This window comes from Bidens hawaiensis, unplaced genomic scaffold, assembly GCF_021521415.1.
Source record: "Bidens hawaiensis isolate Kalapana, Puna unplaced genomic scaffold, B.hawaiensis_p1.1 tig00022323_1, whole genome shotgun sequence".
Classification (NCBI taxonomy): Eukaryota; Viridiplantae; Streptophyta; class Magnoliopsida; order Asterales; family Asteraceae; genus Bidens; species Bidens hawaiensis.
In genome coordinates this window covers 240,715-259,093 of record NW_027493474.1, presented here as the reverse complement: position 1 = coordinate 259,093, position 18,379 = coordinate 240,715, and positions in this window count along the sequence as shown.

Sequence of the window (18,379 nt, the reverse complement as noted above, 5' to 3'; positions counted from 1 at the left end):
CTCTCTCTAGTTCTCTCTCTCTAAACCGATATCAAGAAGGAAACTGAGAACCGACCCGAGGTAATGATAGTATTTTATTGTTTGAGCTTAAACCCGTTAGATATAATCATGAAACGACGAGCCGACACCGTTAAACCGTTTAAGTCACGAGATTCGGGTGGATTCGGGTATAAACCGAACCTATGATGAGCTTAGGAGTCACCCTAGCTCAGATCTTGATCGAACGGGACGAAAAACGGTGAAAAACGAGCTAAAACCCGTTTTTCAGGCGAAATCGCGTTTTTCCGGCGGCTTTCCGGCAATGACGGCGCCGGAAAGGCGGCGCCGGAAAGTGGTACGAGGTTAAATGGGGGATGTCAGGGAATGTTCTGATATTCCTGACCTAACCCTAGTTCGCTAAGGAATAACTAGCGAATTAGAGGTAATTCGACAGCTGATTCGCTAAGGAAAGATTAACGAACTAGCTGTAGTTCGTATCCAATTCGTTAAGGGAAAAGGGTAACGAATTACCCTTGATTCGTTATGACCAGTTCGTTAAAGGAGATAACGAATTAGAAGGTCCAATTCGCTACTTGGACTGGTTCGCTACATGGACTGATTCGTTAATAGTCCAGTTCGTTAAAAGTCTAATTCGTGTAAGTAACCAGATCGTTAAAGGTTTCAATTCGTTACAAGAACCAGTTCGTCACGGCAAGTCAGTTCGTTAAGGATAAGTAACGAATTAGAAGTTTAACATAATGACAGAATGGTCCCTGGACTTAGAAAAGAATGATTTAATTACAAATAAGCCCTTGAACTTTTAAGTAGCATATAATTCAATGATTCAAAATGCTAATGGAAAAGGTGTTAAGACAGTTAATGAAAATAAAATTTTTCCAAGCTGACCTGGCAGCTTAACCCCAGCCAGGGGCTCTGCCCCTTGGACCCCGCTGGGCTGCCGCCCCTAGAACCCCGCTGCCAGGGGGGCTGCCCCCGGACCCCCGTTCGTTAAGGGTAATGATTAAACTAGAAAGACGATATGTGTAGTGATAGTTTATTGATACGTATAATTATTATACAGTTAGTCGTGCACAGCTCAAGAAGGGAATAACCGTAAACGGTGAACGCGATCGCATTGAGGTGAGTTTCTAGCCCCACTTCCTTGTTATGTTTTCGGGGCTGTGTGCATACTCGATGTGATAGTTAATACACTTATCTTAAGTGGTAAGTGTATGCCTTGTATGATTTATGTATGATGATTGTTTGACGGTGCGTGAACGATCTTCGGATATTGCATGTACCGTCAGGTGGTAGTTAAGATATGATTGATAAGTATGATGAAAGATATGATGTATGTATGAATATACGATGTATGCATAATGTATGTATGTTATGATGATGGTACGTGAACGCTCTTCGGAGATCGCACGTATTGTCAAGGAAAGTATGTATGAACAGGTACGGTACAGTTACACGAAACAAAGGGACCAGACCCTAATAATATCTGTGATGTTAGGGACCAGACCCTTGGAATATCTGTGATGTTAGGGACCAGACCCTTATAATATCTGTGATGTTAGGGACCAGACCCTTATAATATCTGTGAGGTTATAGGGCGAAAGGCTCTTTAAAACGTATGATTATGTATGTAAAGAAAGTATGAAGGTAAGAATGAAAGTATATGCACTTATGTGTGTATGAAAGAAAGTTAAGAGGTTAAGTATGAAATGTAAGAGGGTATTGTATGATTATGTGATTAACTAGAACTCACTCAGCGTAGCTGACTTTTAGTATGCACGCAGGTAAGTAGAATGAGGCGTGTAGCTTGAGGAGGACACATGGCAGAGTTGGACGAAGCTGGCATCTGAAGATTTTGCTATGATGTTTTATTTTAAAATACTATGTTTTGTTTTTAAATGACTATGAATGCTCGATAAGACAAGAATTATGGTTATGGAATGTAATGGTTTGAATGTTTTTAATGTTCCGCGAATGTTTTAATTGACTCTGATATTTAGAACTGCGTTTATGAGTAAATCCAACACGAATGTATGGCTACCGGTAACGGGGCCTTACAAGTTGGTATCAGAGCAAAGTTCGAGAGATTTAAGCATCCTACATGCTTAGACTCGAACAGAGAATGGGATAAAAGTAAGAAAAGAAAGAAGATGACAGTACGAGAATGCCATGTGTCACTCAAGCAAGCTAAGTAAAGGTAAAGTACGTGATTAAATTCACATGTAAGGTAGAATAATGAATGAATGTTTGCGTAATAGCAAAATAAAGAATGTGTGAATGCTAGCTTAATTGCTAGGGATAGGGGTGTAAGATGATATGAAATTCTTGATTGTCTAACTGTTAGAAGTAGAACCAGCACAAATAGACTCATAAAGGGAAGTGTATAAGACACGGAAAGTAACGTGATCAGCTAATCACAGCTGGCCACTGTTATTACCTGTTAGCCTTACTATCCTTGTACTAAATGGTTCCTTAAGTGATGACGTTTGTGTTTCCTTATAGAATACGAATGGCTGGAGCTAAGAAAGCTACTGGAATAGGAGGACGTATGGGACGTCGTGGCAGGCCACGCGTTGTCCGAGAACAGTCAGTGGAAGCAGCTACTAATAATGAGGGAGAAGGAAGTGCAGCTGGTGGAAATCCGAGTAACAACGAGGGGTATCAACTTGACCCTGCTGTTCAAGCTGCCATTGCTCAACCGGTAGCAGCTGCTGCGAAGAACAGGAATACTGAAGGGTCTGCTGGAGGTCGTGAAAGAACCGCTGAAAGAGCGGAAGGAGATGGTAAGAAAAATGGTGAAGGGGAAGGGGAAGAATCAAGCGTGGTGAAGTCAGTGAAGGTTGATGACAAGAAAAGGGGCCGAGGTGGGTGCAACTATAAGTCTTTCAAAAGTTGTGGTCCACCGGAGCTAACCGGCTTGGGAGACGCAATTGCTACTCTCCAATGGATAACCGTGATGGACAAAATTATCCGAATTAGCGAATGTCGTCCCGACCAAGCGGTGGGGTATGCTACCCAATCCTTCGGTGAGGAGGCGATGTACTAGTGGGAGACAGTTTAGCAGAGGAAGAGTCGAGAAGAGATCAAGGCCTTGAGGTGGGACGATCTGAAAGAGTTAGTGATGAAACGATTTTGTGCTGATGCTGAGGTAGAGAAGGTTGAAATGAAGTTCTTGAGTCTGAAGGCAGGTAAGATGACACACCGTGAATACCTCACTGAATTCAACCGCCTGTCAAGGTTGGTGCCAGATATGGTGGACACCGAGGCCAAGCGGATCAAATGTTACCTTAGGGGACTGCCGCAGAATGTTCGCGTCTTGGTCAAGACTGGTAGACTGGGTACCTTTGACTCTGATGTGGGACTCGCAGAAACGGTTTATGAGGACTTGATAGATGAAGCGGTTATAGAGGAGAAGAAAGAGAAGAAGTGGATCGCTCCTGCCAAGTGACCTGGTACTCAGTTATGGAACCCCAAGAACAAGCAACCCAACATTTGGGAAAAGAGGTCGTGTAAGACCTGCGGAAAGATGCATGGTGGTGAGTGCAAGTGGGGTAGAAGTTCTGATGTTGGTCTCAAATGTGGAAAGGCTCATGGTGGAGAATGCAGAATGGGGTCGAATGCCTATTATAAGTGCGGGAAGGTAGGGCATTATGCCAATGAGTGCGGTGCGAAGCCAGCATGTTACAAGTGTGGCAAGACAGGCCATATGGCAAGAGAGTGCACTGAAGGTGAGGCTGGAGGTAGTGGGAAGAAAGATTCTGATCAAGAAATGCCGAGGACTAGAGCCTATATGCTGACCCAGGAACAAACTAGACAGATTCCTGATGTTGTGACAGGTACGTTCTTAGTAAACGGCATTTCTGCTTCCGTATTATTTGATTCTGGTGCGAATAGAAGTTTTGTAGCTACGACATTTAGTAAACTAGCTAAAATGAAAGGCTGCCGAGTGTCTGAAACTTTTATGGTAGAAACCGCCAGTGACACTTCGGTTAAAATAACAAAAATGGTTAAGGATTGTAAAATAGAGTTAGAGGGACATGAGTTCCCTGTTACTTTGTATGTTATGACCTTAGGAGGGTTCGATGTAGTCTTGGGAATGGATTGGTTGTCTGAGTTTGAAGCTCAGATAGTATGTAAGAGTAGAATAATAAAGCTAAGGTCTTTAGATGGTAGTGCGGTAACGGTTTACGCTGATAAAGAAAGTTCAGGGTTTAACGTCATTTCGATGATAAAAGCCGAAGGGTTATTACGAAGAGGATGTGGTGCCTACCTGGCGTATGTTGTCAACGCTACGGCCGAGACAAAAGAAATGAAAGATGTTCCTATCGTATGTGACTACCCAGGAGTGTTCCCCGAGGATCTTCCGGGGTTACCACCGGAGCGAGAGATAGAATTCCAGATAGATTTAATACCAGGAGCCCAGCCCGTCGCGAAAGCACCTTACCGTCTAGCTTCGTCCTAGATGAAAGAATTGATGTCCCAACTGCAAGAACTCCTCGACAAGGGTTTTATTAGACCAAGTGTTTACCCGTGGGGCGCACCAGTGTTATTCGTAAAGAAGAAGGATGGAAAGTATGAGAATGTGCATAGACTATCGTGAGTTGAATAAGCTTACGGTGAAGAATAGATATCCTTTGCCAAGGATTGATGATATGTTTGACCAACTGCAAGGTTCAAGTTGGTTTTCACGGATAGATCTCAGATCAGGCTATCATCAACATAAGGTGAAAGAGGCAGACATCCCTAAAACAGCGTTCCGAACGCGGTATGGACACTACGAGTTCCTCGTAATGTCATTCGGTCTAACGAATGCTCCCGCAGCATTTATAGACATGATGAATAGGGTTTGTCGGCCGATGTTGGATAAGTCGGTTATCGTTTTCATTGATGATATATTGATATATTCAAAGAGCGAGTCTGACCATGCTGAGCATCTGAAAGAGGTATTGGAAGTTCTGAAGAAAAAGAAGTTGTACGATAAGTTTTTGAAATGCGCATTCTGGTTGCGAGAAGTGCAATTTCTAGGTAACGTGATCAATCCGGAAGGGATTACCGTGGATCCAGCTAAGATTGAAGCGATAACAAATTGGAAGACTCCACAGAATCCGACTGATATACGAAGCTTCCTAGGGTTAGCTGGCTACTACAGGAGATTCATAGAAGGTTTATCCAAGATAGCCGCACCATTGACCGGTATGACCCGAAAGTCGGTAGTATTCAGTTGGGGTAAGTTTCAAGAAGAAGCTTTTGAGGAGTTGAAGAAAAGACTCACACAAGCTCCAATCCTTACTCTACCCGATGGTGATGAGGATTTGGTTGTTTGTGCAGATGCCTCGCATCAGGGATTAGGTTGCGTATTGATGCAACGAGGAAAGGTGGTAGCTTACGCGTCTAGACAGTTGAAAGTCCATGAGAGTACTTATCCGACGCATGATTTGGAACTAGCAGCAGTAGTGCATGCCTTAAAGATATGGAGGCATTATTTGTATGGTACTAAGTGTACCATCTACACAGATCATAAGAGTTTAAAGTACTTCTTCGAGCAGAAAGAATTGAACATGAGGCAGAGAAGATGGTTGGAGTTGATTAAGGATTATGACTGCGACATTAAGTACTATCCTGGTAAAGCTATGTAGTCGCTGACGCGTTAAGTCGTAAGAATGAGGAAGTCCTTGCAACAGTAAAGTCATACCAGTTGATCATGAACCCAAGTCTTTTTGAAGAAATCATCAAGGTGCAGTCAGAGGTGTTAGTAGATGAAGGGTTAGTAAAGAAAGAAAGGATTTATGGCCAGCAAGATGAGTTGATGGAAAACACTCATGGAGTTAAGACTAGGTTCGACCGTATGTGGATCCCACACCATGGTGATCTTAGAAGTCGAATCTTAGATGAAGCTCATAAGTCAAGGTACTCAATCCATCCTGGAGCTACAAAGATGTACCAAGACTTGAAAAGAGATTACTGGTGGCCTGGAATGAAGAATGAAGTAGTAGATTATGTCAGTAAGTGCTTAACTTGCTTACAAGTCAAAGCCGAACATCAAAAGCCTTATGGGAAGATGCAACCGCTAGAGATACCTGAGTGGAAATGGGAACACATTACCATGGATTTCATAACTAAGCTACCTCGTACAGCTAAGCATCATGATACTATCTGGTTGATTGTGGACTGTTTGACCAAGAGTGCTGGTTGTAGCATTAGCACTTTTATTTGCTAATCCTTTTGTTTAATATTATAAATATGAAAAAGAAAAATTTTTCATATTTTATTGCCCTGGACTTGTGCTTTGTTTTTTCGAATTATATAAAGATTTCATTCCTAGAATTACTTATTCGTTGAGAAAATAACCCACGGGAAGGGCTGATTTGTCACTTTCTGCCCATGCGAGAGGCCATCTCGTCAGAAATGTTAGCAAGCTTGTTCATTAAAGAAGTTGTAACCAAGCATGGAGTACCGTTATCGATCGTGTCTGATAGAGATACACGGTTTACTTCGAGGTTCTGGAAGAAATTCCATGAAGCTATGGGGACGAGGTTGAACATCAGTACGGCGTATCATCCTCAAACCGATGGACAGTCTGAAAGGACGATCCAAACCCTTGAGGATATGATGCGTGCTTGTGTTTTAGACTTTGGTGGGAGTTGGGATGATCATCTGCACCTGGCAGAGTTCTCCTATAACAACAGTTACCATTCAAGTATTGGTATGCCACCGTTTGAGATGCTTTACGGTAGACGATGTAGAACCCCTGTGTGTTGGGGTGAGATTGGTCAGAAAGAAATGGGAAGCCTAGAAGTGGTTCAAGAAACGTCTTCAAAGTTCGATCAGATCAAAGCAAGAATGAAAGCTGCTCAAGACAGACAGAAGTCGTATGCGGATAAGCGGCGACGACCGATTGAGTTTAACGTTGGTGACAATGTGATGCTCAAGGTCTCGCCTTGGAAAGGAATCATTCGTTTCAGGAAGAGGGGAAAGTTGAGTCCAAGGTACATTGGACCGTTCAAGATTTTAGATCGAGTAGGTGAAGTGGCTTACAAGTTAGATTTGCCAGAAGAGTTGGAAGGAATTCATTCGACCTTCCATGTTTCTCATCTGAGAAAATGTCTAGCTGATGACACGTCGCACGTGCCATTGATGGACATTGAGGTTAATGAACAGCTAAACTATATTGAACAACCGATTGAGATAGTCGATCGCAAAGAGAAACAACTTCGTCACAAGGTTATACCTTTAGTGAAAGTGATATGGAAGCATCGCAAAGGATCAGACGCTACATGGGAAGTTGAAAAAGAGATGCGCAAGTTTTACCCGAATTTGTTTATGTAATAGTTAGGTTTCTGGGACGAAACCTCTTTAAGGAGGGAAGACTTGTAACATCCTACTTTCGGTTATATTAATAAAATAAAGTTCGTTTATTTTCAAGCGGGTCGTTATCGGTTTAGTTGAATAGAATACGAGATGGACTTGTGTTGGGTAAATGGATATGGGTTATGGACTTGGGTTATGGAGGAATGAAGGAAAGACCATGGGCTTAAGCCTATGATCAAAAATATATATACCCTAAATCCTCCATTTAATTCATTTACACATATCCCTTACACCATCCAAAACACATACTTAAGATTCTCTCTCTAGTTCTCTCTCTAAACCGATATCAAGAAGGAAACTGAGAACCGACCCGAGGTAATGATAGTATTTTATTGTTTGAGCTTAAATTTGTTAGATATAATCATGAAACGACTAGCCGACACCGTTAAACCGTTTAAGTCACGAGATTCGGGTATAAACCGAACCTATGATGAGCTTAGGAGTCACCCTAGCTCAGATCTGGATCGAACGGGACGAAAAACGGTGAAAAACGAGCTAAAACCCGTTTTTCCGGCGAAATCGCGTTTTTCCGGCGGCTTTCCGGCAATGACGGCGCCGGAAAGTGGTACAAGGTTAAAGGGGGGATGTCAGGGAATGTTCTGACATTCCTGACCTAACCCTAGTTCGCTAAGGAATAACTAGCGAATTAGAGGTAATTCGACAGCTGATTCGCTAAGGAAAGATTAACGAACTAGCTGTAGTTCGTATCCAATTCGTTAAGGGAAAAGGGTAACGAATTACCCTTGATTCGTTATGACCAGTTCGTTAAAGGAGATAACGAATTAGAAGGTCCAATTCGCTACTTGGACTGGTTCGCTACATGGACTGATTCGTTAATAGTCCAGTTAGTTAAAAGTCTAATTCGTGTAAGTAACCAGATCGTTAAAGGTTCCAATTCGTTACAAGAACCAGTTCGTCATGGCAAGTCAGTTCGTTAAGGATAAGTAACGAATTAGAAGTTTAACATAATGACAGAATGGTCCCTGGACTTAGAAAAGAATGATTTAATTACAAATAAGCCCTTAAACTTTTAAGTAGCATATAATTCAATGATTCAAAATGCTAATGGAAAAGGTGTTAAGACAGTTAATGAAAATAAAATTTTTCCAAGCTGACCTGGCAGCTTAACCCCAGCCAGGGGCTCTGCCCCTTGGACCCCGCTGGGCTGCCGCCCCTAGAACCCCGCTGCCAGGGGGCTGCCCCTGGACCCCCGTTCGTTGAGGGTAATGATTAAACTAGAAAGACGATATGTGTAGTGATAGTTTATTGATACGTATAATTATTATACAGTTAGTCGTGCACAGCTCAAGAAGGGAATAACCGTAAACGGTGAACGCGACCGCATTGAGGTGAGTTTCTAGCCCCACTTCGTTGTTATGTTTTCGGGGCTGTGTGCATACTCGATGTGATAGTTAATACAATTATCTTAAGTGGTAGGTGTATGCCTTGTATGATTTATGTATGATGATTGTTTGACGGTGCGTGAACGATCTTCGGATATTGCATGTACCGTCAGGTGGTAGTTAAGATATGATTGATAAGTATGATGAAAGATATGATGTATGTATGAATATACGATGTATGCATAATGTATGTATGTTATGATGATGGTACGTGAACGCTCTTCGGAGATCGCATGTATTGTCAAGGAAAGTATGTATGAACAGGTACGGTACAGTTACACGAAACAAAGGGACCAGACCCTAATAATATCTGTGATGTTAGGAACCAGACCCTTAGAATATCTGTGATGTTAGGGACCAGACCCTTATAATATCTGTGATGTTAGGGACCAGACCCTTATAATATCTGTGATGTTAGGGACCAGACCCTTATAATATCTGTGAGGTTATAAGGCGAAAGGCTCTTTAAAAAGTATGATTATGTATGTAAAGAAAGTATGAAGGTAAGAATGAAAGTATATGCACTTATGTGTGTATGAAAGAAAGTTAAGAGGTTAAGTATGAAATGTAAGAGGGTATTGTATAATTATGTGATTAACTAGAACTCACTCAGCGTAGCTGACTTTTAGTATGCACGCAGGTAAGTAGAATGAGGCATGTAGCTTGAGGAGGACACATGGCAGAGTTGGACGAAGCTGGCATCTGAAGATTTTGCTATGATGTTTTATTTTAAAATACTATGTTTTGTTTTTAAATGACTATGAATGCTCGATAAGACAAGAATTATGGTTATGGAATGTAATGGTTTGAATGTTTTTAATGTTCCGCGAATGTTTTAATTAACTCTGATATTTAGAACTGCGTTTATGAGTAAATCTAACACGAAAGTAGGGCTACCAGTAACGGGGCCTTACACACCTGTATATGAAATTTGTTTTCATAAACGCTTATTTTCGGAATTTCCCCACAGGAAAAAGGTTAAATCGCCTTCATTGTGTATTTTACTATTTTCAAGCGTATGCAATTCTATCTTACCCTTTTAATAAAAGAAAATGATTGCGACACGTGTCGTTTGTGGTTAAACTTTACAACTTTTTCCGTTCAAAACTAAGATCTTAATTGACCCTAAAATATGTCATAGATCAACAATTATTCATTTTCCTTTTATATTCTATTTATATTATATCTATACATTTTTATAAAAATAAATATTAATATATTATTTTCTTATATATTCCAAAATACTTGGTGAAATCCAAAAATCAACAAATAACCATTTTTGTTAAAGATCGAAGAGAATAATTTTAAATGTTATCATTAACATATTATACATGTATTTTGTTGAAAATTGTAAAGAAAAATAAAAATCAAATATGCTTTCACTTTCATTGCAATTTTTTAATCGTTAAATTACGAAATATATGCTTAAAAGTCGATTTATTTTTTAAAATCAAACAATTTGTCTATTATTATTATTATTATAAATTGGTATATAAATTTGAAAATCTACCTATTCTAATAAAGTAAAATAATTGTAGACACGTGTCGGTTTGTGACTAATCCTCACAATTTTTTCCCTCCAAAACTAATATACGGCATATATCAATAATTATTTACTTTTCTTTTACACTCCATTTATATTATATCTATAGTATGATTAAATTATTCACTTTTCTTCAAACTCTATTTATATTACATCTATACACTTTTAGAAAAATAAATATTACATATTATACTACTATACATTGTTAAAATACATTTCACAACATAATTGGTAAAATCTAAAAAACAACAACAAACCGTGTTTGTTAAATATTTAAAAGAATATAATTTTAAATGTTATCATTAATATATTATATTATGTATATTGTTGAAGATTGTAAATAATAAAAAAAAAGTTCTAATATGCTTTCAATTTACGAAGTAATTTTTTTATTAATTAAATTATAAATATATTTTTAAAATTTGATTCATTTTTTAAAAATAAATCCATTTATCTATTGGTTTTCTATACATTGTCATATAAATTTATGAATTATAAATATATTATTTAAATCTAGCTATTTATTTTTTCTGTTAATTAAGTAAACTATACATATATGTGCTAAATTGTAAGGATAGTATATACTATATACCAATCACTTTCAAATATAATAAAGTTTATCAAATTTAGTTTCTTGGGTTTTTTTATCAAGGATCGCTTCGGGTTTTGTGGAACTTAAATTTGATTGGTACGGGTTAAAATTTGGTAAACAAATCGTTTGGTACAAATTAACTACATTTGGCTCAAATTTGTTAGGGGTAAAAATTGGGTAATGTGAATATTTTTAAAAATTTGAGAATTCAAATAGATTTATCGTCAAACGTGTTACGGGTTAAAAGTTTTGACTTGAAAATGTAAACAAATGAAAGTTAGAATTTTAAATGTGATTGAGTTTCGAATTTATTTTTAAGAACATTTTTAGAAATAGTTAAAAGACTCGAGATTTTGTACATTGAGTATTTTTCTCATAACTATTAAAATTTAAGAAAAAATGATAAGCACTCTCGGCATGCCACTTCCAGGCCTATCAATGCTTATAATTTTTATCTAATTAGAAATATTTGTGTCACTATTGACTTTTCCTTGTGATCAGAATGTTGCATGTGAAGCATGTTGTACAAAATTATGCTTAAGTGAATCAAAACATTCACAAAATTGAACATGTTAACATGTTATTATTTTGTCAATTGGCAAAGTCGAGAAGCCCATCAAACTTATCAAAATATTTTTCATGGTGTAGCTCAAAACTATTATCATATGAGAAGTATTCTTCGAAATTGGTTCATTACCAAATTTATTTCAATTATAAATATAAGATAATGAGAATAAATTTTCAATACATAGAGTGTTCTTGGATATGTTTTTGCATATGCAATATTTTTTTTTATTAAGTTCTTTTTTTTTGGAAAAAATCATTTTGTGATATAAATAAAATCAATTTATGTATAATGATACAAGCAAAGATGTAATACATTTTTCTATATACATTAAGTATTGTTTTATTTGTAACTTAATTATTTAAATTATCCCGTGTTTTACACGGGCGCTAAAACTAGTTATGAATATATGCTTTAAATATATTCATTTATTTTTTTAGTTGATTTAGTAAACTATATATATGTTAAAATGTAAGAATATTATACGCCAATCACTTCCATATATAACAAAGTTTATCATATTTAATTTCTTGGTATTTTTTTATTAAGAATTGTTTTGAATTTTTTGTTGAGCTTAAATTTGATTTTTACGAGTCAAAAGTTGGTAAATAAATTGTTTGGTATAAGTTAACTACATTTGGTTCAAAATTTGTCACAGGTCAAAAATTGGAAATTTGAGTATTTTTAAATGTGAGAATGCAAATAGATTTATCGTCAAATTTGTTACGGGTTCAAAGTGTTGACTTGAAAATGGCTAACGAATGAAAGCTCGAATTTTAAACATGATTCAGGTTTCAAATTTATTTTCAATGGCATTTTTGGATATAATCAAAAGGTTCGGAATTTGACAATTAACTCTTTTCCCCTCGACTATTAAAATTTAAGAAAATCTAGCAAACACTTCCGACATGCCACCCCTAGGCATATCAATGCTTCTAACTTTTATCAAATTTGAAACATTTGTGTCAGCATTAACTTTTCCTTCAATGGTGATCAGAACTTTTTATGGGAAGCATGTCATGCAAAACTATGATCAAATGAAGCAAAATAGTCACAAAATTGAATGGGTTAACATGTTATTTTTATGTTGTCATTATGGCAAATTAGAGAAGCCCCCTGAAACTTATCAAAATCTTTTTCATGATGTAGCTCAGAAAAACATATAGTTCTTGAACAACATCCGTCGTTACAATTTAATGTTCTATTTTCCTTCCATGAGTGGCAAATTGATAAATATACCATTAAAGGTAACGCTACATCTGTATTTAGGCTAAGTGGTCAGAACTACTGTTGTATGAGAAGTCTTCTTTATGAAATGAGTTCATAACCTAAATTCTTTCAATTATACATATATGATGCTGAGAAGGAAATTTTCAATAGAAAGAGCGTTCTCGTGTACGTTTTTGTACGTGCATTTTTTTATTAAGTTCATTAAGTGATATGAATACAATCAATTTATGTACACATAGTATAGATATAAGCACAAATGTAATACATTTTTCGATATAAGTTATGTAATTATTTGCTTTACTGGTAATCTTATAATTTGGATCATCATATGTGTTACACGGGCTCTAAAGCTAGTATGTTATATTTTACATCTAGTATTAATACTTCTATTTATTTTAAGGGGAAGGTTCATGTGGATTTTAATCTTAACATGAGAACGTAGAAAATAATAATAATTTATAAAAAAAATGAGAACGTAAGAAACAATACCAACTACAATACCAATCTAAATAAACAATGATTTATAATAACAAAGAAAAAACCTAAAAAATACAACAAAATAATCAAAATCTAAAACAAAATAATAACAACAAATACCAGCATATGCTTATAACAACAAAAGAAAAAATCTAATAATAACAACAAAAAATAAATCAGTAAATACTTATAACGTCTCATAATTGTGACAATCGTCAATTCCAGGTTAACTCCGTTAACTCAACTCCGTCAATTCAAACTTTAAGATCGTTGAATCTATAACGCACACTTCATTGCATTTAAACTAGGGTTTAAATGACGCTTAACACTCACTACATGGGTAGTCTTTCGGGATTTGCACCGAAACGCAAACGAGTTGACGCAAACGATTGATAAATAAACGATAAACGTAAAAACAATAATTATGTGATTATTATGTGTTAGGATTATGTGCTATGTGATAAAACTATGGTCATGTTAACTTATTGGGCAAGTATGATGGAATGTTCTAGAAAAACAACACTTGGAAAGAAGAGGGACTAGAGTGTAACTTGTATTATTATAAATACATCACTAATAAACAAACCCTAACTTATTATTAACCTACAACCCTAAATCGGCTCTCTCTCCCTCTCTTGATCCACGGCTGCCGTCCACCTTCATCACACACACACACATCAATCAAGAGATTAATCCAAGAACTAGGTGCTAGGAAGGTATACTTGATCATCTCTTACCTCCTTGTTGTGTAATTTTGATGTTTAATGGGTTGTATGTAAACCCTAACTCAGCCGATTATATGTATGTATGTGATCAATATGATAGTTGTTAGTTGGATAATAGATTGATAACTAGATTGATGTTGTTGCATGATTGATTGTTGTTCTTGATTTGAATTAAAACACAAACCCTAATCTTGTATGTATGGTGTGATTGATATGCATGGATAGTAGTTATAGTGTCTAGAGGGTTATATGGATGCATAATAGTTCATAGATTGTTATTTTGTTGAGTTTTGATGTGAACAGATTCTGGACAGAATGTATATACGATGTTTAACTGACTGTAACGAAGTGTAAACGTGAAAATTGATTGAGATTGTGGGTACTGCAGTAAACTAGGTTGAGTCTAGTTTCTATAAAGTATAAATTCGTAATTTTTGGATAAGTGGAAGTATACTTTTATGATTTTACAAAAACGTGATGCAAAGCTGAGCTGTTAGACCTGCTGTTAGGTTATATTGTAAATTCTATATCTCATGAACTACGAGGCCAATTGGGTTGGTTCCACTTCTGGAAGTTGACTCACTGAGTTAGGAACCAAACCCAAGTGGTCTTGCATTTATTGGATTTTTCGTTTACCGGGAATTGCAAATAACATTCTGTTGTGCATGAATCTGACTGATATGAGTTTACTGTAGTGTTTTGATCATTATGAGAAATCTATATGGAATAAAAATAATATAAAATATGTTCTGGAAACCTAAGACATGTATGTTTCAGTGGTGATTTTTGGTGAATTAATTGAGATGATATGATCGGTGAAATAGTACAATCTTTCAAGTAGAAATTCTGTCACAATGAAACTAGCTGCTGAGTTGTATAGGAATGCATGAAATATGATAGTTTTTATATAATTGTGGTATTTTGACCAAAATACCCTTGCGGGGAATAATTGCTAGTTGATTGCCATGAATTGACCAAATTGCCCTTATGGGGAATAATAGTTAGTTAGTCTTTGTTTGTTGACCAAAATGCCCTTACGGGAATAATTGCTTGTAAGTATGTTATTAATACATGACACGAAAGTAATTGCTCACTCGTGTATCGTATCACAATTGTACTTGTTTAAATCACACACGGTTCACAAACGAAACACGAAACATGATACGTGCATAGGTATTGTGTGCCGAGTCTAGAGACTCGTTAAACGTTCCGATACTTAGAAAATCTCTTTGTTATTTTAGAACGCTAGAGAGTTTTCTACGACGCGCATCACTCGGTGATCTAATTTGGAATATTCTTCGCAAACAGTGAGTTCACTTACCCCGCTCTTTGAACTGTTTTCAAACGTTTTTCACTTGGGGGAGATAACATACTCCGATAAACGCATTTTTGAGATAAACACATATTTAAGATTTTGTTATAAATTATATATATCACTTGTAGAGGCTAAGCGGCACGTAACCCTTGAAGTCCCACGCATCGAACCGGTTAATATTTGGAATAGCGAGTCACTGTTGAGTAGTACTACTGGGTTTGACAAACCCCACCCGACGCTAAGCTCAACTGGAGGTTGAGTGGGTGTAATTTTGGCTAACACTTACCATGGTCTGGGTTGACCTGGTGACGGGCACTTGATAAACAGTCAGCTTCGGTCTCGAACCACTTAGTAATACTTGTTGTATAGATTAGCTACCTATCGATATATAATTTGACATAACATTATCTGGTAACGCTTAAACGCTGTAACATGGTTACACACTTAAACGCTGTAACGTGGTTACACACTTAAACGCTGTAACGTGGTTACACACTTAAACGCTGTAACGTGGTTACACACTTAAACGCTGTAACGTGGTTACACACTTAAACGCCGTAACGTGGTTACGCAAAACTTTTAAACGCCGTAACGTGGTTACGCAAAACACTTAACGAAAACGCTGAACTCAAACGCTAAACGATTTGTCTTATATAACTTGTGAACTCACCAACCTCGTGTTGACCCCTTTTAGTATGTTATTCTCAGGTAGCCGAGGCGGGCGCGCGGTTTAGGAGCATGCATTAATTGTTAAACATCTTACTCTGCAAACTTAATTTTAACATTTACATTTGGTTTTAAGTCGTCCTGCGTGACGCAACTTTTGAATTAAGGTTTTACGCTTCCGCACTTATTTTTCATTTAAACGTTTTCTTTGGTTTGGTTATAACTAATGATTCCGATCCTGCCAGTTCACACCCTCTGACGGTAAAACTCCGTTAGTGGATTTTGAGGGTGTGACAGATTGGTATCAGAGCCATTGGTTATAGCGAACTAGAAAGCTGCATGCATACTAGACTATAACCGCGACGACCCATTAGTTATAATAATACGCACTGCATAGGTTTGTGTAGTCTTGTAATCTTATCTCTTACCTCTTTCGCTCATACGCGCGCGCATACACGGCTTACCTGTAGGGATGTCGACGCCACCCTCATCATCATCCGATTCGATGACGCATGCTCACGGGAAGGAACCGCAGTTACCTACTGCCTCGCCACCCCGCGTAGTCCCGGAACTCGAAGCTCCTGCACCGAAGAGGTACCGCCTATCCGGAGGCTTGTATGACAACGTCGTTAGCTGGGAATGGTACCCCAACATGATTAGACGTATGGTCTACCGTGAACAAGTTCCCCCATTGCCACACCCGAACCACCCTGCTTATCCCAACACCCTACCACCCATAACCGAACCTGTAGAGAGAGTTCTCGCAGCCGTTGTTTCATGTTTGGAGCGTGATGTGGGTTACATGCGCTACACGAGAGAGAACGTTTCCAGATTGTTAAAAGACGAAACCGAGACTAAGGAGGAGATTGCCCGCATGGCGGCGGCAATGAAGGATATGCAAGGGGCTAGTGATCAACAAACGAAGGTTATGATGAAGATGCAAGCCGAAATGATAGACTTGAAAGAGCAACTCCAAGAAGCAAGGACCCGAACCGAAATAGCGTTAGAGCGTTGCGATATCCTACAAATGCAGATTGCTCAGAACGCAGCCGACCCTGAGGCAGAGCCTGAGGCCGAGCCTGGGGCAGAGCCTGAAGTAGAACCTGAAGAAGATCCCGAAGAGGAGCCTGAGGAGGATCCCGAGGAAGATCCCGAGGAGGAACCCGAAGGAGAACCGGAGGAAGAACCGGCTGAGCCAGAGGCACACTCAGAGGTGTCCCCAGACGATGTGCAGATGTGCAAATTCTTGGATTGGAACTGGCTAACGCGATGAACTGGGAGGAGTTCAAGAACATGATGCGAGAGGAGTACTGTCCGAGAGAAGAGATTTCGAAGTTAGAGTCAGAATTTTGGTCGCTGAAGATGGTGGGCTCAGAAATTGAAGCCTACACTACTCGTTCTCACGAGTTGGCTGTGATGTGTCCGCCGATGGTGGATCCGCCGAGTAAGAGGATTGAAATGTACATTGAAGGGTTAGCACCGCAGATTCAGGGCATGGTGACGTCTTCCAGACCAGCCACGATCCAACAAGCGATCCGTTTAGCTCACAAACTGACGGATCAGGCTGTGACCCAAGGTGCGTTACCACCTAGGGGTTCGACCACTAAAGCCCGTGACAACCCGAGTAATGACCACGTCAGCAACAGTAACAACAACAGCAACCCGAACAGCGGGAAGAGAAAGTTCGACAACACCAGATCTTCATCCTCAAACCTCCCACCGCAACACCACTACCGTAAGCCCGAATTTACTCGGAGTTTCAACACTCAGAATCACAACAACAACAACAACGGTAGCGGGCAGGTTTCGAGCGGATATGTTGGGAAGTATCCAAAGTGCAACAGGTGCAACTTTCATCATGTTGGTCAGTGTGACCGCGTCAAGTGTCAAAGATGTGGAAAGATAGGTCACCTAGCGAAGGACTGTAGAGGAGACCTTGCGGCAAAGGGTGCTCCTAAACAACCGATGACGACTAAGGGATGTTTTGAATGTGGACAGGAAGGTCATTTCCGGAAGGATTGCCCCAAGCTGAAACATAATGACAACAATGGGGGCAATGGAAGTGGCAGTAACGGTGGAGGAAATGGCAAAGGAAGAGCGTTTGTGATTGGATCGGGTCAAGCCCGCAATGATCCGCATGTGGTGTCCGGTAAGTTCCCTGTAAACGATTATTTTGCTTCTATTTTGTTTGACACTGGAGCTGATAGGAGTTTTGTGTCGAAAGCCTTTAGCCAACTTTTAGACCTTACTCCAACCCCGTTAGACGCTAAGTTTCCTGTTGAATTAGCTAATGGTAAAACTGTAGTAACAACTCATATACTTGCGGGATGTAAGTTGGAACTGTCAGGTCATGTTTTTGACATCGACCTTATTCCTTTTACGCTTAGTAGTTTCGATGTCGTTGTCGGCATGGACTGGTTATCCGAGAACTGAGCGGAGATTATATGCCATGATAAAATAGTCCATATTACCACCCCTTCCGGCGAGATCATTTCGGT